This window comes from Chenopodium quinoa, unplaced genomic scaffold, assembly GCF_001683475.1.
Source record: "Chenopodium quinoa cultivar QQ74 unplaced genomic scaffold, ASM168347v1, whole genome shotgun sequence".
NCBI classification, from domain to species: Eukaryota; Viridiplantae; Streptophyta; class Magnoliopsida; order Caryophyllales; family Amaranthaceae; genus Chenopodium; species Chenopodium quinoa.
In genome coordinates this window covers 3,971,340-3,994,643 of record NW_018743858.1, presented here as the reverse complement: position 1 = coordinate 3,994,643, position 23,304 = coordinate 3,971,340, and the positions used below count along the sequence as shown (strand labels likewise).

At 32.9% G+C, this 23,304-nt stretch overlaps 1 long non-coding RNA gene across 1 annotated transcript; it reads left to right on the top strand.

Annotated features, from left to right (window-relative positions):
* The first annotated feature begins 1,066 nt into the window (after positions 1 to 1,066).
* On the top strand, positions 1,067 to 1,767 carry LOC110686321. The gene is made up of 3 exons (XR_002504170.1): positions 1,067 to 1,227; positions 1,315 to 1,417; positions 1,605 to 1,767. It is a non-coding gene; the product is annotated as an uncharacterized LOC110686321 (long non-coding RNA).
* Positions 1,768 to 23,304: the final 21,537 nt, after the last annotated feature.

Here is a 23,304-nt window from a genome sequence, read left to right as displayed (position 1 = left end):
CCTTATCTTAGTGATGGTTGCTCCTGCCCCTTGCTTAGTATTCCTTATTTAATTAAATTACTGCACATTATTTATTTAATATTAAGAGTATTTATTTTATTCCATTTCTTTACTTTGATCTTGTAAAATAAACTACAATTAAATTGCCAAAATAGTTTCCCTCCTTCAAATTAGTATGTAACACTCTATGCATAAGATTTTGCATTATAATTGGCAAGGAATGTAGCACAAGCTCCAGATTTTGACTTAAATTTATGATCCTGCTCAACTCTATTACAAAGTATTACAACTAAAAAGGAATATTATTAAGGGTGAACTAAAAGTGAATAAAAAGTTAACCTCTTGGCTGCTCTCTAACTAGATCACTGTCGAATCACTGGAAACTAAAGTTGGCTTACTAAGTTTTATTACTTTGTGCAAATCCGTTAAATGACCCCATTTTGGCTGTTGTAATAATCCTTAAACTAGAAAGAAAAGTTACTGTTTAGCAATTACTCTGAACAGCAGGTTTAAAATATTAGAAAAGGCCCATAATTTCAAGCAAAGGCGCTTGTTTGTAATTGCACCTCATCTTACCCTTTATAGTATCAAGGATAAAATTGATCACTCATATCATTCTATAGGCAGTCAATAGAACAAGTAAAGTCATATCATTGTCCTATAGAGGTAAATGCTTATATGCATATTCCTATAGCTTTTTTACAAGCTTATGTATAATCTGGTAAATAATACACGTTTATTGGTCACACTTTTTATCACCAGTAATTCAAATTCATAATCAAGGGGGTTTGGCTGAACTGAGATCTTAGGTCTTGTTTGCTATGATGCTAAGGTTCCGGCATATTTTTTAACTGTGAAACTCATGCAAGTATTTCCAGTAGTTTGATTTAATACTTTTTTGAGGAGTTATGCATAAGAATGCTGATGTTTGTTTCTTAGAGACAGAAAACTAAAGTTCTGAAATGATAAATAATAGAGAAAATTCTTGGCACTCTAAGTCGAGGAAAATTGGGATTGAAAGCAGAACATTAAAATCATTGTGCCTTTGATGGATTTCACAGGATCATCTCATGCAAGTTGGTCTTGCTACTTTCTTCCAGAGACATCCCAAGAATGTCGGGATCGTGCTTTTGATCTCATGAATCATAAGGAAGCATGGGACAAGGGAATCATAAAAGCAAAAGAGAACTATACTTCTAAAGAGATATGGGCAAGACGGACTCCTAGGTAATTTCTTGCAACTTTTGCTGAGTACTCGTACATTATTTTATGAGGACGATGTGAAATATTCGTCTGTGTACTGAATTACTGCAGAAACTGGGGTGCTCCTTGGAGTTATTTGCAGCCAACAACATAAATTAACGGAAGTTTTGTGGCATTTCATCGGAAAATGGACAGAAGATGGTGGCGATCACAGGTAACTAGTTCATGAATTTGTTATGCTCCTGCTTCGTCTTAAATAGCCTAATTTTTGGATCTGACTTGAGGACAGCAACCTCCTGCTTTTAAAATTTGTACATGATAAATCATCACATGTTACTAACTGTGGTTTAAAATTTATCAAGCTGTACGATATCTAATGAGATTTCCGACTGACTACACAGTTAGCAAATATCTCCAACATCAGCAGAATGATGTCTTATTGGGACACAGGGAACAAAGAATTTATATGAGAATGTTAGCTCATATGGTCTGCCATCAACGAATTTATATGTTGTTTTTTTTTTTCAATTTTGTAAAGTGTAATATTACAAGTTAGTGAACAAAATATATGTGTTTTATGTATATTAGTATTATATATAAATATTTGGTACAATTTAAGTGAAAAAAATGTAAAAAAAAAAAAAGAAATTTATTTTTATTTTTTTGGGGTATTTTTGGCACCGGTTTTGGTCAAAACCGGTGCCAAAAGTTCTTAAAATTATTTTTTTGACACTTTTGGCACTGGTTTAAAGCAAGAACCGGTGCCTAAAGTAGGGTTTTTTGCAGCAAGAACCGGTGCCAATAGTATTGAATATAATAAAATAAATAAAAAAACGCGCCATAGTAGTTGACACCGGTTAACTGGTGCCCAATGCTTTAGTTGGCACCGGTTAACCGGTGCCAAATGCTTTAGTTGGAGCGGTGCCAAATTTTCATGGATTTGGCATCCCTCAAATACCCAACGGCTCAAAACCGGTGCCAAAGGGGGGGGTTTCAACCGGTGCCTTTTTATCTTTTTCGTCTAGTGATGCATTATCATATAAATCGCTTACCAATCTACCTACATTAATGTAGGCTTGCGTGAAAGTTGCTGAGAACTCAGGAAATTCCTCGTCCTCATCGCTGATATCACCATCAATTGAACTCCCATCAGATGATAGAACAATGACATTGGGGCCAATGGCATAAGGGATCTCAATCCCTCCCCTAAGAACACATACATGAAACCACTTATTTCCTTCGTACGTTATTTCCAGCATGTCTTCCAGCTCGATGTCGTTCTCCTCCAAAAATTTTGGCCATCCACTGCCGAAGTGTGTCTCCACCCGATGTCCATACGAAATATAAAGCAAATAGACGCGGTACACCTTAGTTTCCTCGCCTCTCCGAACTTTAACTATGGAAAAACCTCTAACCAACTTATTAACTCTGTTCGGAATTGGATGTAAAGGTGCACAATATTTAACATAATACCATGTGAAAAGCAAGGCATGTTATGAAATTAAATCACATGCAATAGTATAGGAATAAGACTCTCACCACGGTTAGTAACGTGGATTGGTTAACCTCAACCTCAAAGCTTGGCATTTTATTTTCCGCCATGATTACCTGGACAAAACTATAGCCAGTATGTATTGAATATAAAACATAAACTGAAACACACAAGTTATCGATAACTACCATTGGAAAGCAATACCAAAAAAGTCAGTACAAACAACCTGTTCAATCAGTTACAGGTACATACACGTAGGGTTCAACTAACTTCATAAAGCGTAAAACATGGTACACTCTAAATTGCCACTAACAACTTCGTCAATTGCCTCCATTAAGTAAACCAAATAATCTCCTAACTATGTAGTCTTGCACAACTCGGTGGTGTCAAAGACAAAGACATGGTCTAAACTGAAGGACTTAATAATGTTCAATCGCATGGTGTGAAAATAATGTACTTGTTAATGAGGAAAAGAAAAAATTATTATTGAAATTAGCAAGTTAGACCAGAGTTTTTGGAAATGGTTACAAGTCAAAGCTAATACTTCAAGACGTATATTATAATCAAAATATAAACTTGCTACAAAAAAAAAATTATAATGAAAATAATAGTTTTTTTTTTCTTAACACGACAAGCAAAAGTCACCACTCACCACGGCAAAAAGAACTATTTGTCAGAATTAGTTCCGACACATTAAAAAATGGAAAAAGGAACAAGGGAGTTGAAGGACTTTTAGGAGGTGAGAGAGAAGAAGAAGATTAAAGGACAAATGTGGGTAGGTGCGTTGTGTTTTTTTTTTTTTTTTTGGAGCTATACACGGTTAGGGTTTAATTGGGTGATACTACTTGGCAATAATTGAGACAAGGATAGTTGTATTTTTTATTTATTTTCTCGAAAAGGATAGTTGTCTTTTTAGCATAGCACTTTAAAAACCTTCTAGATTCATTCAATCTAATTGGTACACTACCAATGTATGTCATAGTAACATGACGTAAAAGAAGTATAATGGGTAAACACTATGAAATCAGTTTGACTAGTTACATTTTACCTAATATTACTATATAATGTTGTTGACATCGGTTTGTTCAATCGAAAAATTATTGTAATGGAAGACGTTCATTGAAATGCTGTGAAAAATTATTCTTGTTAATGCCGATTAACTAAAAAAAAGGCTATTTATAAAAGCAAGTCTGCCAAGAATTTTTGGGTTGGGTAAAAGATAACATTAAAACTCCAAGTCATATAATATAATAATAATAATAATAACTTCATCCCAAAAATACATTAATAATCTAAACTACAAATTTTAATTTTTTAATCTCACATGCAATAGTCACAATCCAAACAAGTATCATTCTTCAAACTTAGCTCAGATAGGCAGTTTATAAATTCTTCATAACTATTAAATTTTTTCCATTTAAATAAAACATTCGTAACTCAAACCCATATATATCTGGGGATTCCCTTGTATATGCATGGCTAGGTATCTACTTGTCGTTTGCTAATTGGGTACCGAAATACCCCCAAAAAGGTCCTTCCTTATTAGACTATGTCTAAGACAATATTCCTGGTTCCGTCATTAACCATAAGCACCGAATAACCAAAGCACTTGTCTGTTGTTTAAATAAATTGCAATTGACATGGAATACTAACACGAGATGAAGTTTCCTGCTTTGTACAAAATCTATCCAAAAAATCCACTATTTAAAAAAAATCAAAGAATAACACACCGTCAATCAGCCAATTAAGAGTAAACTTCACCATAGTTAAATTAATAAATTGAAGCGACAAAATGAAGGAAAAAACCATTACCAACAACAAATTACTGACAACTTAAAGTAATATCTCATACAATTCACGTTTTAACCACAAAAAAAGTCAACATCATGTAGATCTGGGTCTAATTTCATAAAAAAAAACTAGTTAGATTGGAATTGAGGTTGCAGACGAATACCTTAAACAAAGAATTTCCTAATTTCGCTGTCTGTGGAAGGCCTAGTGTCATGAGGAAGGGTGCAACGAACGAAAGACCACCGGTAGTTTGCTTGGCGCCGGGAAAAATAGATGAACCAACCAAGTATTGAATGAATTTCAGGCAGACAGTAGGAGAAGTAGGAGAGAGATGAATGGGTAGGAAGGAGAGAGAATGGTACTGTAGTTGCGTGTGGGCCTTTGAGTTTTTGGGGATATTAATGGTTAGGGTTCAATTGAGAACTAATACATCTCAATAAATGAGACAAGGATATTTTTTGTTTTATATTCCATTTGTCGAAAATCAAATTTTATAATGTACTCCGTGTTTCCGTATCCTTGTAATGGGGTATCTTTGGATTAGTGCTATAAAATATTTTCCTTAATTCGCTTGCTCTAATTTGTACACACTTGCTAAGTATGACATAGTATAATGACGTCATCCAAGTTAGGGAAAAACTATGGAGATTGTTTTGATTATTTACACAATACAAATTATAACCATTTACTAAATAATATTGTCGACATCCATTTAATTGGTTAAACCAAATGTGGCCATCACCTAACTTATGAATACTATAAGAACTTAGACCCCTTGTTATTAATATATTGAATGTACCTGAATAGACTTAGCCGACGCTTATTAGGTGTGTAGTTACATCATGATTCGCTAATTATTGTACCTTGTTATCTTCCCCATGACATGCAAGCTAAGTGACCACATGTTATGCATCCTAATGAGGGTGGTGGCACATAATAACATTATTAAGAATCAATTCACCAACTCTATTTGTAGGCCACCTGTTGTAGTAGCTAGGTAGCCATGATTAGGATTATTGTACCACATAGTGTCGGGAAGTTTTTCCCAAGTCCCACGGGGAAGAAATAGCAAGGGAAGAGTCTATTTCTAAAGTGATGTTCAATATACTAGAACAAGGCCTTTTGGGAAGGAGCCAAAAAAACAAAACCGGGCGGGCTGAGCACAAGTATCGGCGGCTCTACACATAGTGCATCAGATCGTACAGAGTTGACCTCTTTTGACTAAGATTTGGGTAAGCCTAAGATGCACTCGTAGAGTACAATCAACTGAGCTTAATGGCCAGATGAGATTAATATTTTTAAAGTCTAAAAACATTGTCACAACATACGTGTACATAAGTTATACGTATATTATAATGAGTAAATTAAAGTTATAGTTCGTATATAAATTATATACGTGGAATATTATAAATCATGCTTATTGGTCGTTACATATTTTGTCCATTAATTTCAACATATAGTTACCTGTGGGCGAATCAAATGTGATAACTTAAAATTGAACTGCTATTAAACAGAAAAGGATTAAAGTAGGAGTCAATGTAACCTGATTTGCATTTTAATTTGTCCTGTTTTTGTTTTTTTTTTTTTTTTGTGTTTATTTGTTTAATAAATTATTTCTCTTTGTTTATTGTTTTTTGGTTTACTCACTAAATTCATAGAAGTTGTTGATGACATCGCCAGTTTTTATGAACATGCCCCGTACTGGTACAAGTTGAATTCAAATTAATGTTTTGCCGCTATTAAAAAATAAAATTAAAATTCATAAATTATACGTTAGCTTGTTGGACACCTATCATCCATTCCATTTGGGTGTGTCAAATATGTACATGTCTAATTTGTGCTTTTTTCTATAAATGTTTTAATTTTTTTTTTAATGGTTATTTATTATTGTAATCAGAGTGTAGAATAAAAAATTAGAATGAATGAACTATACCACTTACATCCACACTGTAGTTATATCTAGAATAATAAAAAATCAAAATTACGCATTCGAACTAGTCGGGTTGCCCAACACCTAGTTAATTGGCTAATTAGTTATTTAATCCCATTTGTGTGTAAGGGTTAGTGAAAGGGGTATTACTAAGGGTTTTGATTACTGTACTGGTAAGGATTTATTATAGGGTATGTTTTAGGGTTTGCCTTAGGTTTTGAGCAAATTTTAAGAATATGGCCAATGTAACGCCACCGCTCAAGATTGAAACAATGACCTTGAATATGAGTTGAATTATGTGGCCACATGTACACCACTTTGTATGTATGTGGTTACTAAAGCATCTTTTTCAAAATTAGGTATATATATGTGCTCTTATTGTATACATTCAGCACCATAATAGCCTTTGTATAGCTTTCCACTAATCCTTAGAATAATTGTTTTACAAAAAAACTAATGGCCAGACGTGCAAGAATGCCTGATGGTACTCTAGCACTCTTGTATTTGAGTCCCCCTACTGGAATAATTCCAGAAATGGATTTCAGTACTTATGAAATTTTATTCAAAGATAACATGGGTGAGTTACATGTTTTATCTCCTGAGACTATAGGGGCACTAATACTATATCCATCTTCCCGAAACCACACCCAATTTAAGGGCCTATACATGCGTAAGTCGGGCACTAATGGAAGTCTTAAACCTGGGCATCTTCCTAACCTCTTTAATACTTATCCTATTAGGTGTGAATTCCACATTTTTCTCAGTTGGTATTTAGGATCCGTGCCATCTAGCTCATTCAATCCTCACCTTGTCCGACCTTGTTTGCACCTTCTTGATCCTAAACCTATTATAAATTTTGATGCACCAGTGTTTGATCTAGGTGAAGAGTCAGTCCGATTGTGTATTGGCCCATACACAGATGCTTGTCAAGTAGATAAATTGCCTCCATCTCCACACATATTTCACCTATGGGTAGGGTTCGATGAATTTGCCCAGTCTATTCCTGAATACTATAAAGTTGACTTAAAAACAATTGGTGGTGAAAAGGCCCTATATCTTGGAAAAGGAAGTAATGTATCTATTCCACCCGACACTATAGTTGTGTGCTGGAATATAAGAGGGTTAACAAGACCATCTGTTGTTTCGCATTTTCAAATACTACATGAGCTGCACAAGCCTAGTGTTGTTGTTTTGTTAGAAACAAGGCAAGGGCATGAAAACACAAAGTCCGTTATCGACGCACTTCCTGGTAACTATCGGTACTTCTACTCCCCATCAGAAGACGGGTTATGTGGTGGTGTGGTGGTAATGTGGCTAAACGATGTTCTTGCTGGTGATCAGAGGCCAATTTTTACTGACTTTGTGCAGGCAGATGTCTACTTTAAGGTAAAATCACACGAACTGTATAAAGTACATTTTCATTGTTTTAAACACTAATATTAAAACTTTACTAACTTAACATCTATTGAACCAATGGAAACCAAACTTTGCAGGGTCATCCAAGTTCTAGACGCGTGTTATTCTGACTGGTGGCGGTTTAATTTCAACGTCAAAGATCCTTAGTGCTTGGTCATTTGCCATGATTTGTAAGACCTTTTTACTCCGTCACACCTTTTGGTGGTAGTTTAATCGAAATGGTTTTCATGTTATGTGTTGAGTTGGTAATGTAATGATCAATTATTTAAATAATGTATTTGTGTTTTAAGTTATTGAAAGACATCTGAATTAGCCAAAAATTAGTTCATAATGAGTAAAATCAAACGACCTACTAGTTCATTTTACCAAATATCATTTATTTCAAACTAACCATGTTACATCGGGAGGAGAATTAACTTGTATCTCAAAGTACATAATCACCACACTAAATATCAATAATGCAAACTCTATTACTTAATTTCCTCACCATTTGAAATACATACTCACGACAATCAAAGCCCAAGATAGTACAAGGACTACAACAAGCAATTTGTTTTTCCTAGTTAGTCCAAGGTTTTCGTTGCATAACCTAACCACCAATGCAGCAGTGTTGATTATTTCGGCTTTCAGTTCATCTACTTCATTCACGAGGGACTCAATCTTATCAACTAATTCACCGTTCCCGGTGTTCCTCTCAGACACACATTCTTCTTCCCATTCGAAAAAACCGCATCTCTTTGGATTACCCTGAAACAATTATGATTATAATGTTAGGTTTCATTGTTGATGGAGTTATACATAAGATACGATTAATACGTTATTACCTGTTTGTAAGGACAATGTAGATAGCGTTTCCAGCATTATGCCCCCTCCGAACGACACTAAGTTTGGCAGGTATTCCGAGTTCACACAACACTTTCTTATCTGTGGAGCTTGATGAATAGGCATTGGAGCTCATTGTGGGTTTGAGTTTGCCTTAATTGCCAAAATCAGAAGCATCCCATTTATAAGCCTACATGTTACTATTTACCATACCTGAATATGATTGGTGGACCAACCACAAATTAAATAGTGATTTATAATTTATTGATTTTTAATTCAATGCTTAACTTACCCACAACTTGAGTTAGAGGTGTAAGCATAAACTTTAAAAGTGATTTTAATAATTTTTTTGGACAACCCTTTTAAAAGTACTTTTTTCGTTTGACTTGTTTACTAAAAAAACTAAAAGTTGTTTAATTGGAGTCATGCTTGGTTATATTAAAGTATACCAGTCGTGTATTAGTTGGTAGGAGTGCTTATCTAGCGAGTCACTCACGAGATTATGTGGTATCCACTTTGGAATCATATTATGTGGTATCCACTTTGGATTCATTTTTGTGTTTTACGTTTTTCAGTTGTTTACTCTATTCATTTGATAAAGTGTGAGGGTTTATTTACTCCGTCAGACTTTGCAGCGACTCTAAATTGAACCACGTCTATTTGCAAAAGTACAAAATGGAGTCGATTCACGTATGGTTGTTTAGGTTTTTTGTACAAAAAAATTCAAAGTGTGAAGTTTAGCTTTTTTAATTTACATTTAGTGTTAAGATATTTTAGATTTTTAGAATCATGTTGTGCAATCCTTCATCATTACCACTAGTAAGCAAAACTAAGGAACAAAATTCTAAAAGACATGAGACTTATAAAAAATGGATAGTTGTTCCTTAAAAATAATCCCATAAAACATGGGCACGTAGTTATTGTTGAGTGTGTTGAGTACGCAACCTGTCAGAAAATTTTGCGTCTTATAATACTACACTTATAAACTATTCACATTCTCTTTTATAATTTTGTTCCTTAGTTTTGCTTGAATCTTTGTCCTTAATTATGTTTCGTAAATTTTATTAGCAGATTAGTGCATTGTAGGGTATGAGGTTAACACAATGTCATGGAAATATATGCATTGGTTAATGATAAAAACACTAACGTAAAAATTTTAATTGATTATGTTAGAGGAAATATGTCAACCTTACTTTTAGGGATTCATGATTACGGAGTACATGTTATTGAGAAACTCTTTAGCATTCAATGTTGAACTTAGTTTCCTCCAACTTGCGGGTTTTGTGGCAAACCAACCTTCACACAATCACTCCACTTGTTTCATTCAATGATCATCATCATCAAACTCATCATCAAACTCAAATGTTAGAACCTCAAGTTAACTCAAAGTGATAGTGATGTGACATACTTCATTCAATGTTAAAGGTGAAAGTAGTTGGTAGTTTTTTGTTACCTATTAAGCATTTTTTTTGTTACATCCATTTTGGTAAGCTCGTTAACTTAAGCAATGTAAAGTTCAGTAATGGTTGCAATATTCATGTAATAATAAATTCTCGTATACGTAATTCATTTCATACACCTCCACTGTACGTAGTTAAAAATATAATATGCATAAAAACCAATGTTGTCTTAACATAAACATGTCGTGTCGTTAATGTAATCCGCATGTCGTACTTATAAATTGATTAATATTGCATTGTTTTTTTATCAGACATTGCACAGCTGATTACGATTTTTAATATTTCATGCTAGAGTTATATATTTATTCACAAATACCGTAAGATTAGTACTCCCGTAGCTCATGGTTTTTACATCATATTCTTTACATCATTTTATGTACATCATATTGTATATTAATAACTACTTTATGGATTTATGGTAATGTCGCTTATTATTTGCAAGTCTAGTAATGAAAGCTTAAATGCTCGATTAGGGTTACTTGAATACAATAGTTATCTTACTAATCAAACTTATATCTTTATATAGGAGTATACGTATGTTGACTATCTTGTTAGTCCTCATCCACAATTTTGTGATGTGATAGAGTGTTGGCTAAATGAATGCGCACAATAAATTGTCTCTTCTCCATTATTGGACACACGCATTATTACACAAAGCCGAATGTCAGGTATTTTGTAAGTGCATTCATTGGGTGGGTGGTTGGGGAAATCTAAGGGTTATATACCTTGTTTGTGTACGCCTATGTTGGCGATGTTGTTTTTGTAATTTTTTATGCTCTTGATATCGAAACTTGAAAGTGTGTTTTAATCGACGGAGTATTTTATAGTGGACTTTGGTTAATTATGGTTGCACTAATCTAAGAGTACCAATGAAGGTGTACATTATCGCACACATTATTTGTTCAAACGTGTAGCTTGATATATAGTCCGTATATGGTTGGTCTTTATCATAGTCTATCTAAAAATACATGTTAGGGCTCAACTACCTCTTTGTTATATGATGGAGTTTTGGCAAAATGAATGTGCACATTAAAATATGACTTTTCCAATAACTCTTAGAAGAAGTATGACACAAAGCCTGCACAAGCCGAATGTCAGATGCTTTGCAAGTGCATTGATTGGATGGTTGGGGAAATTTAAGGGTTATATACCCTATTTGTGTTATTTAGGCCATCGCCTAACTTATAAGAACTATAAGAACTTACACCCCTTGTTACTACTATATTTAACGTATCTGGCTAGACTTAGCCGACGCTTATTAGGTGTTAGTTACATCCTTATTATATACTTCGTATATTATTATTGTACCTTGTTATTTACCTAATCACATGCAAGTGACCACATCTTATGCATCCTAATAAGGGAAGTGGCACATAACTTCATTAATAATCATTGTTACCGACTCTATAGGCCATATGTTGTAATAGATAGACATGATTTGGGTTATTATACCACAGAGTGCAATAGATCAGATATAGTTAACCTATTCTAACTAAATTATGGGTATACCTAATTTTAATTAGTTTGATACATAGTATTTTGTAAAAGGGATAGGTGTTCCTTAAACACAATATTATTAGCAACGTAGTTTTGATTTATAAGTTAGAGCTCAATTTAAAGGTTTGAAACTATTTGAGTTGTTGGCGGTATTGATTTTAATTTATACACTACTAATTAATTCATTGACAAAAGTCCAATCTAGAAGTAATTATTGGTGAGTTACTTGAGTAAGCAACGACTTGTATCAATTTTTGTCTCATAATACTACAAACTTAAACTATTAACATAAGTATTTATAATTTTGTTGAATATATTTGCATGATTATTCTTCAATTCAATCATGTTTCGTAAATTTGAATGTTTAGTAGTGCATTGTAAAGTATGTGGTAAACACAATTCTATGGAAATATGTGCATTGGTTAATGATAAAAACACTAATTATTGGATTTTTTTTCCCAACTGTTCAACATGACAAATTATTGAGGACACAATTCAACTTAGTTATTAGGGATGCATGATGACTTTTTACTGCGTGTAACTCTTTGCCGAAATAAATTGAAGCAACTAATTCACTCTTTAGCATTCAATGTCAAAACACATAATTCCTCCAACTTGCGGTTTTTTGGGCAATTCAACCTTCACACAATCACTCCACTTATTTCATTCAATGAGCATCATCATCAAGCTTTATAGTTAAAACCTCAAGTTAACTCTTAGTAATAGTGATGTCACATATCTCATTTAATGTTAAAGGTAAAAGCAGTTGGTTGTTTTAGTGAACATCCATTTTTAATTTGCCCGTGTTAGTTGAAGCAACTAATTCAATCTTTAGCATTCAATGTCAAAACACATAATTCCTCCAACTTGCGGTTTTTTGGGCAATTCAACCTTCACACAATCACTCCACTTATTTCATTCAATGAGCATCATCATCAAGCTTTATAGTTAAAACCTCAATTTAACTCTTAGTAATAGTGATGTCACATATCTCATTTAATGTTAAAGGTAAAAGCAGTTGGTTGTTTTATTGAACATCCATTTTTAATTTGCCCGTGTTAGTAACAAGCTAAAGAGTTGGAAGTCAATAAGGGAAGTTAGGAAATATAACAGTAATTAGTGGTTAGATTATGCATTTAATATTAGCCGCTTGTACACTGAATTGATTTCTTACACAGATACTATGGGTTGTTTACATAAATATAAACCAATTTTATGTCGTAAATTGAACAACTCGTGTCGTTTAACTTACTACGCATGTCGGTTTTGTGTTGTTAATAACAACCTAACAAAGGGCATTTGTATTGTCTTACTTATTATTTTAAAATAATTAATAAATGATTAATATTATACTGTCCTTGTGAAATAGTGCATAAATGAGTTTGATTTTTAATATGCATTACTACAGTTTTATCAATATTCACATAAATGTTAGATTAATACTCCCGCAAGTCGAACTTGCGTCTTTATATATGAGTACATGCTAATTTTGTTTGGTTTTCCACATATTCTATCAAAACATACTCGTTAGTGCTCACCTACATTTTTGATGTGTGATGGAGTTTTTGCAGAAAGAATGTGCACAAGGGCAATTACGTATTTTTTTAAATAACGTACACAACCATTATGACACAAACCCTGCTATAGCCGAATGTCAGTTTTTTGCTAGTGCATTCATTGGGTGGGTGGTTGGGGAAATCTAGGGGTTTTTGACACTGCATTTATTTGACTATTTTGCCCGTTTCGTACTCTTACGTCACAATATAAGGTTGTTTGCTCTACAATCATTGTTATAATATATTTTATAAAGCACCCGGATTAATGGTTGGTATAATAATGTAGATTAACAATACTATTAAACAAATTATCGCACCATTTAATCGTTCAACGCTGCCTTAATGTTTTATCACATTTTGCTTCATTAAGTAAAGGGTGATTTTTAATTCGGAAAGGATCACTCATCCAAACATCCATGAGTTATGTTTGGATGAGTGATCCTTTCCGAATTAATGTCCACATTATTGTAATATTGCTTATAAGGTCACAATATAAGGTTGTTTGCTCTACAAGCATTGTTATAATATATTTTACATCACTCATGTTATTTACAACATATTCGTTATTAATGTCCACATTATTGTAATGTCGCCTTTTTTTTTGCGATTGAGTTATAAAAGCTTAAATACTTGATTACGGTAACTTGAAAATACAATAGTTATCTTCCTACTCAAACTTACATCTTTATATAGGATTATATGTTTGGCCTTTTACCATACTCTATCGATAAATTTTAGTTAGTGCTCAAATAAATTTTTTGTTAGGTGGATGAGTTTAAGCAAAATGAATGTCCACAATAAATTGTGTTTTGTCAAATAACTCTTAAAAGAAGTCTGCCTCAAACTCTACTTGTTGTCGAATGTCAGGTATTCATTGAGTGGTTGGGGGAAAATCTAAGGGTTATGTACGCTATATTGTCTATGCCTATTTTGCCCATACTTTTTTTTAGGTCACAACATAAAGTTGTATGCTATTGGATATTTGGATTATTGTTATTATCTATTTTTTAGACCACATTGGTTAATAATGGGTATACTAATGTAGAGTAACAACATTGCCTTATTGTTTTTGCTGGATTGCATTTTTTTATTGAAGGGTGATATTTAATTCGGGAAGGATCACTACACCAAACGAGTAAAGACCTTTCGATTTTTTCAAAATTCCATTTTTAACTACGATAAAAAGTCGCATATTTTTATTGCCTTACGTATTATTTTTAAATAATTATAAATTGAATAAATGATTAATATAATATTGTATATTTGAAAAACTTACTAGAGTTTAATCCTTATTCACACAAACCGTTATATTAGTACTCACGCAACTCATGTTATTTACAACGTACGAAGTATTATTTATTAATATCTACATTATGGTATGTCGATTATTATTTGCGAATAATTAATATTTGATTGATACTATAGCCGAGTCATGAAAGCTTAAATACTTGTTTAAGGTTAATTGAAAACAATTAACCTTTTATTAGTCAAAAATGAATCTTAATATATACTCCGTATATGTTTGGTCTTTCACATAATCTATCCCCAAAAATATGGTAGTGCTCGACAACATTTTCATTTAACTGAAGGAGTGTGGCAAAATGAGTGTGCATAATAAAGAGTGGCTTTTCCAATAACTCGTAGAAGAAGTATGACACAAATCCTGTGATATTCGAATGTCAGGTATTTTGCATTTATTGGGTGGTTGGGGAAAATATAAGGGTTATATACATATATACGCAATTTCTGTATGCCTATTTTGCCCATATTGTTTAATTTGCCCTTATTGTTTTTTAGGTCACAATATAAAGTTGTATGCTTTTGGATCAGTGTTAGTTTATATTTTTAATACATCACTGGTTAATTTTGGGTTGACTTAATTTAGAGTAACAATGATGGTATTGATAATCGCACACATATTTTGGTCACCTCTGCCTTTTGGTTTATATTGGATTGCAATATTAGTCGAAGGGTGGTATTTATTTCGGGAAAAGATCACTCATCCAAACAACGAAACACCATTCGATTTTATCAAAATTCCATTTTGAACCTGCCTTATTAATAATTGACAATATAATTTTAAGTATTTATTATCAGAATAAACCCTTTGACTCGGCTTAATATATGACGTACATACAGTCTAATGTTTTTTTTTTTTTTTTTTTTTTTTTTTTTTTTTTTTTTGTCGATTTTAATTATATGTATAGTGACTTCATTTGTAATATTCTTATTTAATTTCGTTACACTTAAAATGAATATAGAGCATCTTAAGTGTTGTACACATTTTAATTTTTGACTTTGCTATCTACTTATGACGTGTCAATGATGCATAATAATTTAAGATAATTATGTTACATTTACCAAAAAAAAAAAATTATCAAACATTTTTTTGAGGACATTGAAGATTATCCAGTGGGTATAATATAAATTAGGAATACATTAGATGGATAGTTATTACCGTTGTATATATGTAATGACTTTGATAAAATCTAGTGTTGCGTTACAGTACTGTTATGTTATGTTGAATGCTAATTTTGTTATGTTTTTTGCTAAAAGTATATACATCAAGCATATGCATAATAAATAGATAAGTTTAACTTAAAGACAAAAAGTAAATGGTTGATGTACAAAGTCAGAACTACTTACCACCGCATTCAATTGTTTAATTCAAGGGTTTGCAAATTTAGTAGTTTGATTTGAAAGACTATATTGCCCTTGTATAAATGAAAGAGTAGATAAGTTGTCACGAGTCTCGAATTTTTTTAAAAGCAGAATAACACACTTGATCATGTGCTAGTTATATGTTATCTGTATTAGGCCTCGGTTCTAAGTCTAGATCAAAATTGATACTAAGGGACAATCAAACTACTAGGGCTATTCTACAATCTAATTTAAGTGTGCTTAACAACATTAACGATTTCATTTTTTATTTTAAATGTAAGTAATAAGCAACATTTACGATTATTAATATGACTAATTTTGTTTCGATACATTGTAACCGTATTTCGTGTCATCTTTTGTACATAAATGTCAAAACAACTACAGATAATTAGCGATCAATCACAACATACTTTATCATGTGATTTACTCCTAAGTATATGCTATTAACAATTTGACCATTCATTGTTAAAAAAAAAAACATCAATTTCACCATGTATAAGATTTATATATTTTTGGACCTAAACCCATCATATAGTCTTCTATATAGTTGAATTAGAGATCCCCTACTCCTCTGTCTTACCATTCATAACTATTGAAAAATTTTACACAAAAAAAGCAAAAACATCAAATACCTAAACTACCCAAAAAGAACTAAATATTTTAGGGCATCAATATTCAAGAGATATGTCTTTGGAAGTCTATTTTGCTATAAACAGGGGCAACAAGTGTAGATTCCATGCCTCCATCCTACACACCTTACTCCCTAAAAAGCAAAACACATTGAATAGTGTCTCTCCTCCCCCAAACCCAAATAACCGAAATACCGGTGGGTTTTGGTGGAACAAAATGCGACCCAGATTAGTTCATCATATGCGTGATCTTGGTGAAATGGTTAGTTACCGCTATGTTGGTAGGACTTATAGTCCTACCGGATCAGACCAAGTTGTTCCAATGACTAGGGATGACATGGTGATCAATGAACCTGTTTCCACAGTGCAAAGGCCAAACAATTCATCCAAGGGTGAAAATGCACCTAATCTTGAACCAAATGTTTCGTCCAATCCTCCCACCTTCGTTGGACATCCTACTTTTCCTATTAATGATAACCCACAACAAACATTCTCTGTGAATGTGAATCCACAACCTGTGTTCTACAACTTCCTCCCTATCCACGGCCAAACGAACCAATCACAAGTTCACACAACCCCCATGCAATATTATCCGATATACATTTTCATCGTTAGAATCCGATCTCTTAATATAAATGATTACGGTGTGGTGTACCGTATAAGGGGTGACGAAACTTTCGAACGTATTTACTCTCATTATGCAGCGAAGGTGGACTTGGAATGGAATGAGATAGTCTTGAGCAAGAGCAATCAAGTGGTTGAACTTTTTCATACGCCGTTTAGTGCTATGATCCAAAATGGCTATGTTCTAATCGTGAGTCCAAGGGTACGTTTTTGTTTAAAATTTGTTTATTTGTCTCCCAATATTATAGGATTATTTTTAACACATGTTGTGTATTTTATTAAGTGTTGGCAGAATTACATACCAACGTTTTTCAATTCTACTAATCCACATTATTTGGTCATGGAACTACTTGTATTGTTGAATTTTAATGGCCTTGTAATACCAAAAATCTAACAACTGTATGACTAAATTTCGTCAAGTAGAAGATAATTGAATGAAAAATGTAACTTAAATGCAAGTGGAATTTATGTGCATGCTAAAGTATGTTTTGATCGGCATAAATAGAATTACTATACTTTATGCAATTGCTGATTGAATCTCACTTGCTAATTAATTTTGTTGTGTAGAGATATGAATAAGTAGTATAATGTATCACTATTTTTTGGTTCAAATTATGTGGCTAATACTTGTGAATTAGTTTGTAAATAAAAAAAAATATAGGAGATGTGCAAGACCTTAATTTTGGGTGTCTTCGTGGATGTAAAAGTCAATAATACCCCTCTTATTATTAGTCAAATCATACCCTTAAAATTTGCACAAAATAATTATTTTTTGATTTTTATATAGTTCGAAACATTTAATTTAAATCTCAAGTTAAATTTATGTGCATGAAAAAGTATGTATTCATTGCAAAAAAATTTATGACTATACTTTTTGTAATTGTTGATTCCATCTCACTTGCTATTAATTTTGTTGTGTAGAGGTATGATTCAGTAGTACAATTTATGACAAATATTTGGTTCAACTACAGTAGCTAACACTTGTGAATTAGTATCTAAATAATAAAATATAGGAGATGTGCAATACTCTAAGTTTGGGTGTGTTCGTGGGTGTGCAAGTCATTATTACCCCTCGTATTATTAGTCAATTCATGCCCTTTAAATTTGCAAAAATTAATATTTTTTTACTTGTATATATTCCGATAAATTTAATGTAAATCTCAAGTCGGAATTATGTGCTTGAAAAAGTATGTATTCATCACAAAACAAACTAATTTTTATACTGTATGCGATTATTGATTGAAGTTCACTTGCTAATTAATATGTTGAAAAGGTTTTATTAAGTAGTACAATTATGTATATTATAGGAGCCAGATAAAAACGTGGACACCCGGTTCAAGCAGTTCACTGTGGAGGAGCTGTGCAATATTCCGAGGAAGCTGGTAATATTGTGGCCCCTACACGAGCCCTAATACGGTGTATACACCTATTGGGGTACCTAAACGAACGTCCTTCCCCATCAGCTGTTATTATTTCGTGAACGGACGCACCTTACCACTTTCTAGACAACTGAACAGGCGAATATCAAGAATGGGGATAGAGTATTTGCCTTCGCATGTATGTAGTGTATGGTGTTTGAAAAGTTAGAGAGGGTGTTTGGAAACACTATTAGTAGTATGATGTATTTTATGATGGAAGTTGGACTGCTTTTTTTTGTCGTACTTGTTGATGGAGTACTGTTTTATTTGGTTGTTGTTCAAGGAGTATGTTAGTAGAGCAATTAGGTTTTGGTGGGTGTGTTGTATGTGAACCCTTGTTGGTGTGCTATACATTATCTATCTATCATCGTGTTCTTCAATAATCAGATTTATGGCTTTGAGTCATTTTCCCCTTATATTAATGAATAGTGTTTCATATGTATTTTAAAAAATAATATGACACGAGTGTGAATTTCAATTCAAACTTATATTTAAAATAATATCAAACATATAACACAAATGAAACTCCATATTGATGATTAGCCGATTTGTTCATGGTCACCCTTATTGTTGTTAGTAATAATTAATAAATTAATGTGTTGAACAAATTGACTGATTTATAAAAAACAGGTTCAATAATATCCGACATGTACTACTTTCAATTCAATACTTGAATTTTATGTTATTATGGAGACAAATTTTATTACAGTCCGTGTTATATTCTCCACCTTTAAAAACTTTTATACGAAGTTTTTGTATGTTTATCGCATAGTGTGCACATAAGTACGACACTCTATCTTTAGGTATTAGATCAATTCAAGTGTCATTGGCTTCTTCACCCTTTTAATCCATGCTAATACTTAATCCCATAACACAATTAGTCGGCATTAGAATTTTTGTTCTGATTGTTTTAAAATGGGATCATAAAACGTAATTCCGTTGTCAAAAGTCTCATAGTTGACGTTCCCTAATGAGGTAAGTAGGTGAACTATATTCTTTCAAATTGATAAACATTAAGTTTACATTTAATGCGTATATTCAAGTAAATAGACTTAAACATGGAGTACATGCTATGCATAACTCGTTCTTACATTGTACAATATCAGTTTGGTCTAGTACAATTGTGTTTGTTTCGAAAAATTTCAATTGTGAAAAAAATCCTTCATTTGCTTTAAAAAACTAGTTATTTTCTTAGTATTGAGCAGTGACAGTTGTATCCAATACATGATACAGACATATGTTCACTAGTAATTTTAAAGTTTTATTATTGTTTACAGTACTAGAAGTTGCATTACACTTTACACCTTATTCACCCTAAAGACATAGAACAATACTACCCCTATTAGACTTATTCAGTTCATACCCTTTAAGTAGGCTGAAAAATATATATATATATATATATATATATATATATATATATATATATATTTTAAAAAAAACAACAATACATCCAAATTTATCCCTAGCCCATTATTATATCTCATCTACCCAACTCTTCTTATAAATAGAACCATCAAATGTGGACTCCACCCCCTACAACGTCTTTTTTAAATTGTGATACTAAACCCTATTCCAGATTTCCAGCAGCTTCCAAATTTTGATCAATAACAACAACAAACGCAAAAAAAAAAAAATCGTAGTTCAACTATCAAACAATGTCCTTAAACTCAAGCCCTTCAACCTCAACCCACCCTACTACTCTTTTATCACTAATGTACGATAGCGATGAAAATCGCAGAAAATCCTATCACAAGGATCCAAAAGATCGTTTATACGTGCCAGCAGATTTAAAGAAGATCGACCAACTCCCACGATGCCGATTTGGGCCAATGTCTGGTTCAAATCCTTCTTCAATGGATTTGGACTAACTCCTCAAAGAACAACTAGAGGAGATGCGAGTTGATGCTTTGAAGTTTGATTTATTTTCGTATTTGGACGATGTAAGAGTTGAAACTCCATATGCAACCCCAAAAGAATCATTTTCACCCTTCCCCCACGAAGTACTCGGTCATTCATCCTCTAAATTAACACATGCGTCTCCCGAAATCAAATTAGCTTCACCCGAAAAGCTTTTTACTATTAGAGACTTGAATTTTTCACCGGGTTCTCCCGAGACAACAATGGAGAAGTGGCCGTTTTTTTGCAAATTATAAATCCATTAACAAGGGAAAGGGCAAATCCAAGAAGAAGCGAAATGTGTTGGGTAATGGTCGATGGAGGCGAAACATTTGGGTAATGGAAAAATTTCGTCAAACCTGGTCGAGCTGTTATAAAGGAGCAGGTGGTAAAGACATCAACTTAAACGAAGTGCCGATGGAGGAGGTACAGCTGCTTGAGAAGAAGAATCAAAACAAAGAGAAAAGTATGAGCTGGCAATGTGTTGATAAATGAAAGTGCTTGTGGCCGTGTGTAAGAAACAGGTGTTTGAGTTGTAGGTTGGATTTATTTATTGTAATGTTTAATTTCATAGTCTCGTAGAGTTCGATTAGTAGTACGATTAACTAGTACTATTATTACTATGCATGGTGGTAGTTAGTGTTACGTGATTATTGGTTTATGAAAACTATTGACACTAATGTTGTCAATTTAAATGGTTTGCAGTAAATTATGAAAAAATATTTTTTCCAAGATATTTAACAATTCCGTCTCAGATATATGATAATAAATCTAGCCTAGTTTTTCTTTCTGACAAGTACATCTTATCATCTACATTATTATTGTAGTTCATAGATTACAATTTAATTTGTGTAAGTACATTTATAACTCAAAAAAAATATTAATTTGTTTAATTTTTAAAAATAGGCTTCGTCCGGTACTTTACTACTGTCTCGTCGTTAATGCTCCCTCGCACTAATGTCGTTGGGCAATCTAAGGATATGGATGTGAGACTCTAGAGATGAGATCTCCTATCTCATCAATTTTTAATATATCATTGGTTATTTTGCGGATGAAATAATATTTTCGGTACTACGTTAGTAATTAGTATCTATGTTCCCAAATAAGTATCTATGTCTTACCTATAAAGTAAAAATGCAAATTCAAATGCGGTGACTTATTTGTTAAACTAACTGTAAAATATCTGTTTTTTTTTATAATATTAAAAGATCTAGCCATGACCATCTCATTTTACAAGAACGACTATCAATCTGGCTAAACACAACACAAAAAAAAACCAAACATGTTGGAAGTCTAATGTTCCCAAATGAAATCTTAAAAATTAATTGTATGGGCTACTATATTTTTGGCAAATTATAACTACAATATTGATATTGTGCAAATTTGAACGAAAATATTGTTATAGGTAATTTTAAATATAGCAATTGTGATTTTCGTGTATCTTTTTGGCTAATTTATACATACCTAGTATTTCATGATCTCAATAATTGTTTTTTTAAGTACTATGATTTATTATAACCCGTGCATTAGCACATCAGATATGTTATATATTATTTAACGATGAAACGTAAGTCACCCTATGAAAAGCCAAATGCCATAATGAACCTGTATTTACCTATTCGGCTTAACAACACGTCAAATAAGTTGTTACAAAGTACGTACTTGAGATTATTACCCAGTAAGGCGTCTTGCTACTTGGATACAAGTTTGAAATTTTATGTAATTGGTCGCATTTATTTAATTTAGAAACCTATTCTGTAATAAATTCAAAGCAGATTAGGGCAGAGCAAAAAGATCAAGGTGAGACCAGGTTAAAACTTCAGATTATAATTTACGTACTGTCAGATATCGTAAAATTGTTATTGGTATATGTCATAAAAGAACATATTTAAAATTTTCATAATGAGACAATTTTTATGCTGTTGAATTATTTTTGATTTTTTTTAATAAGCGTCTGCTATTAGTTTTCCAAAAAAATTTTATTTTTACTAGTTAACGAAGATGTTACTAGTAAATATGACCTATTAAAGTATACAATTGGCCACTTTGGTGCAATTCGAAATTATAAACCCTAGGCTGAATCGATTAGGGTCGAGATTTAACTGAGGTTGGTTAACAAAAGGTAACAAATTGAGTTGCAACCACTTCAATTTATTACTAGTGGGTCCAATACCATACACCTATATTGCCTATATAAGTGTACGACGTTGGTATCCCTTCACCACACAACAATCTTCCATCTTCTGATTTTGCTTTTTATTTTGAAAAATAATATTTTCCCTTTCCTCTCCGTTGAAATGGCTAGTTCACCACCATTTCCGGTAGGCTACCACCTACAACTTATTAAAGGCACTGCATATTTTTGGGCAAGAGACCAAAAATCTGGCCCAGAAATGAATTTTAACAAATATGTGTATTTTTATAGTGAAAATGGTAGCATTTCACTCGACGAGGCGGATTTAATGGATTTGCGAAATGCAATTGCAAATCCTGATAAAATCATACCGGCCAAGATGGACAAGCTTATGATGATGTATGAGTTTGGGAAGGTCGTTCCCGCTCATTTGCCACACACCGGGGATGCAGTTGTCCTTCCAGAGGTACAAGCAGTAATCCCTCGGTTAGAAAATGAACCTATTGAGTATGAAGGGGTGACAAAGCTCATCCCTAAGCTTTTGGTTGACAAAATCGACCCGAAGCCAGTCATACCTCGTAAGGGTCCTATTTACCCCCTTACTTCGCCACCATACACCACGGAAGTTGGATGCTTAACTGATGCATTCCAAATTCTGCATGTTCGGTCTGAGGTGTCGAATGTTGCGTTCATGGTATTCTGCGCCGAAGTTTTAGATAGCAACCCATTAAGCCGCTATCATGTCATCCGAGTTACTCCAGAAAATGAACCTAGT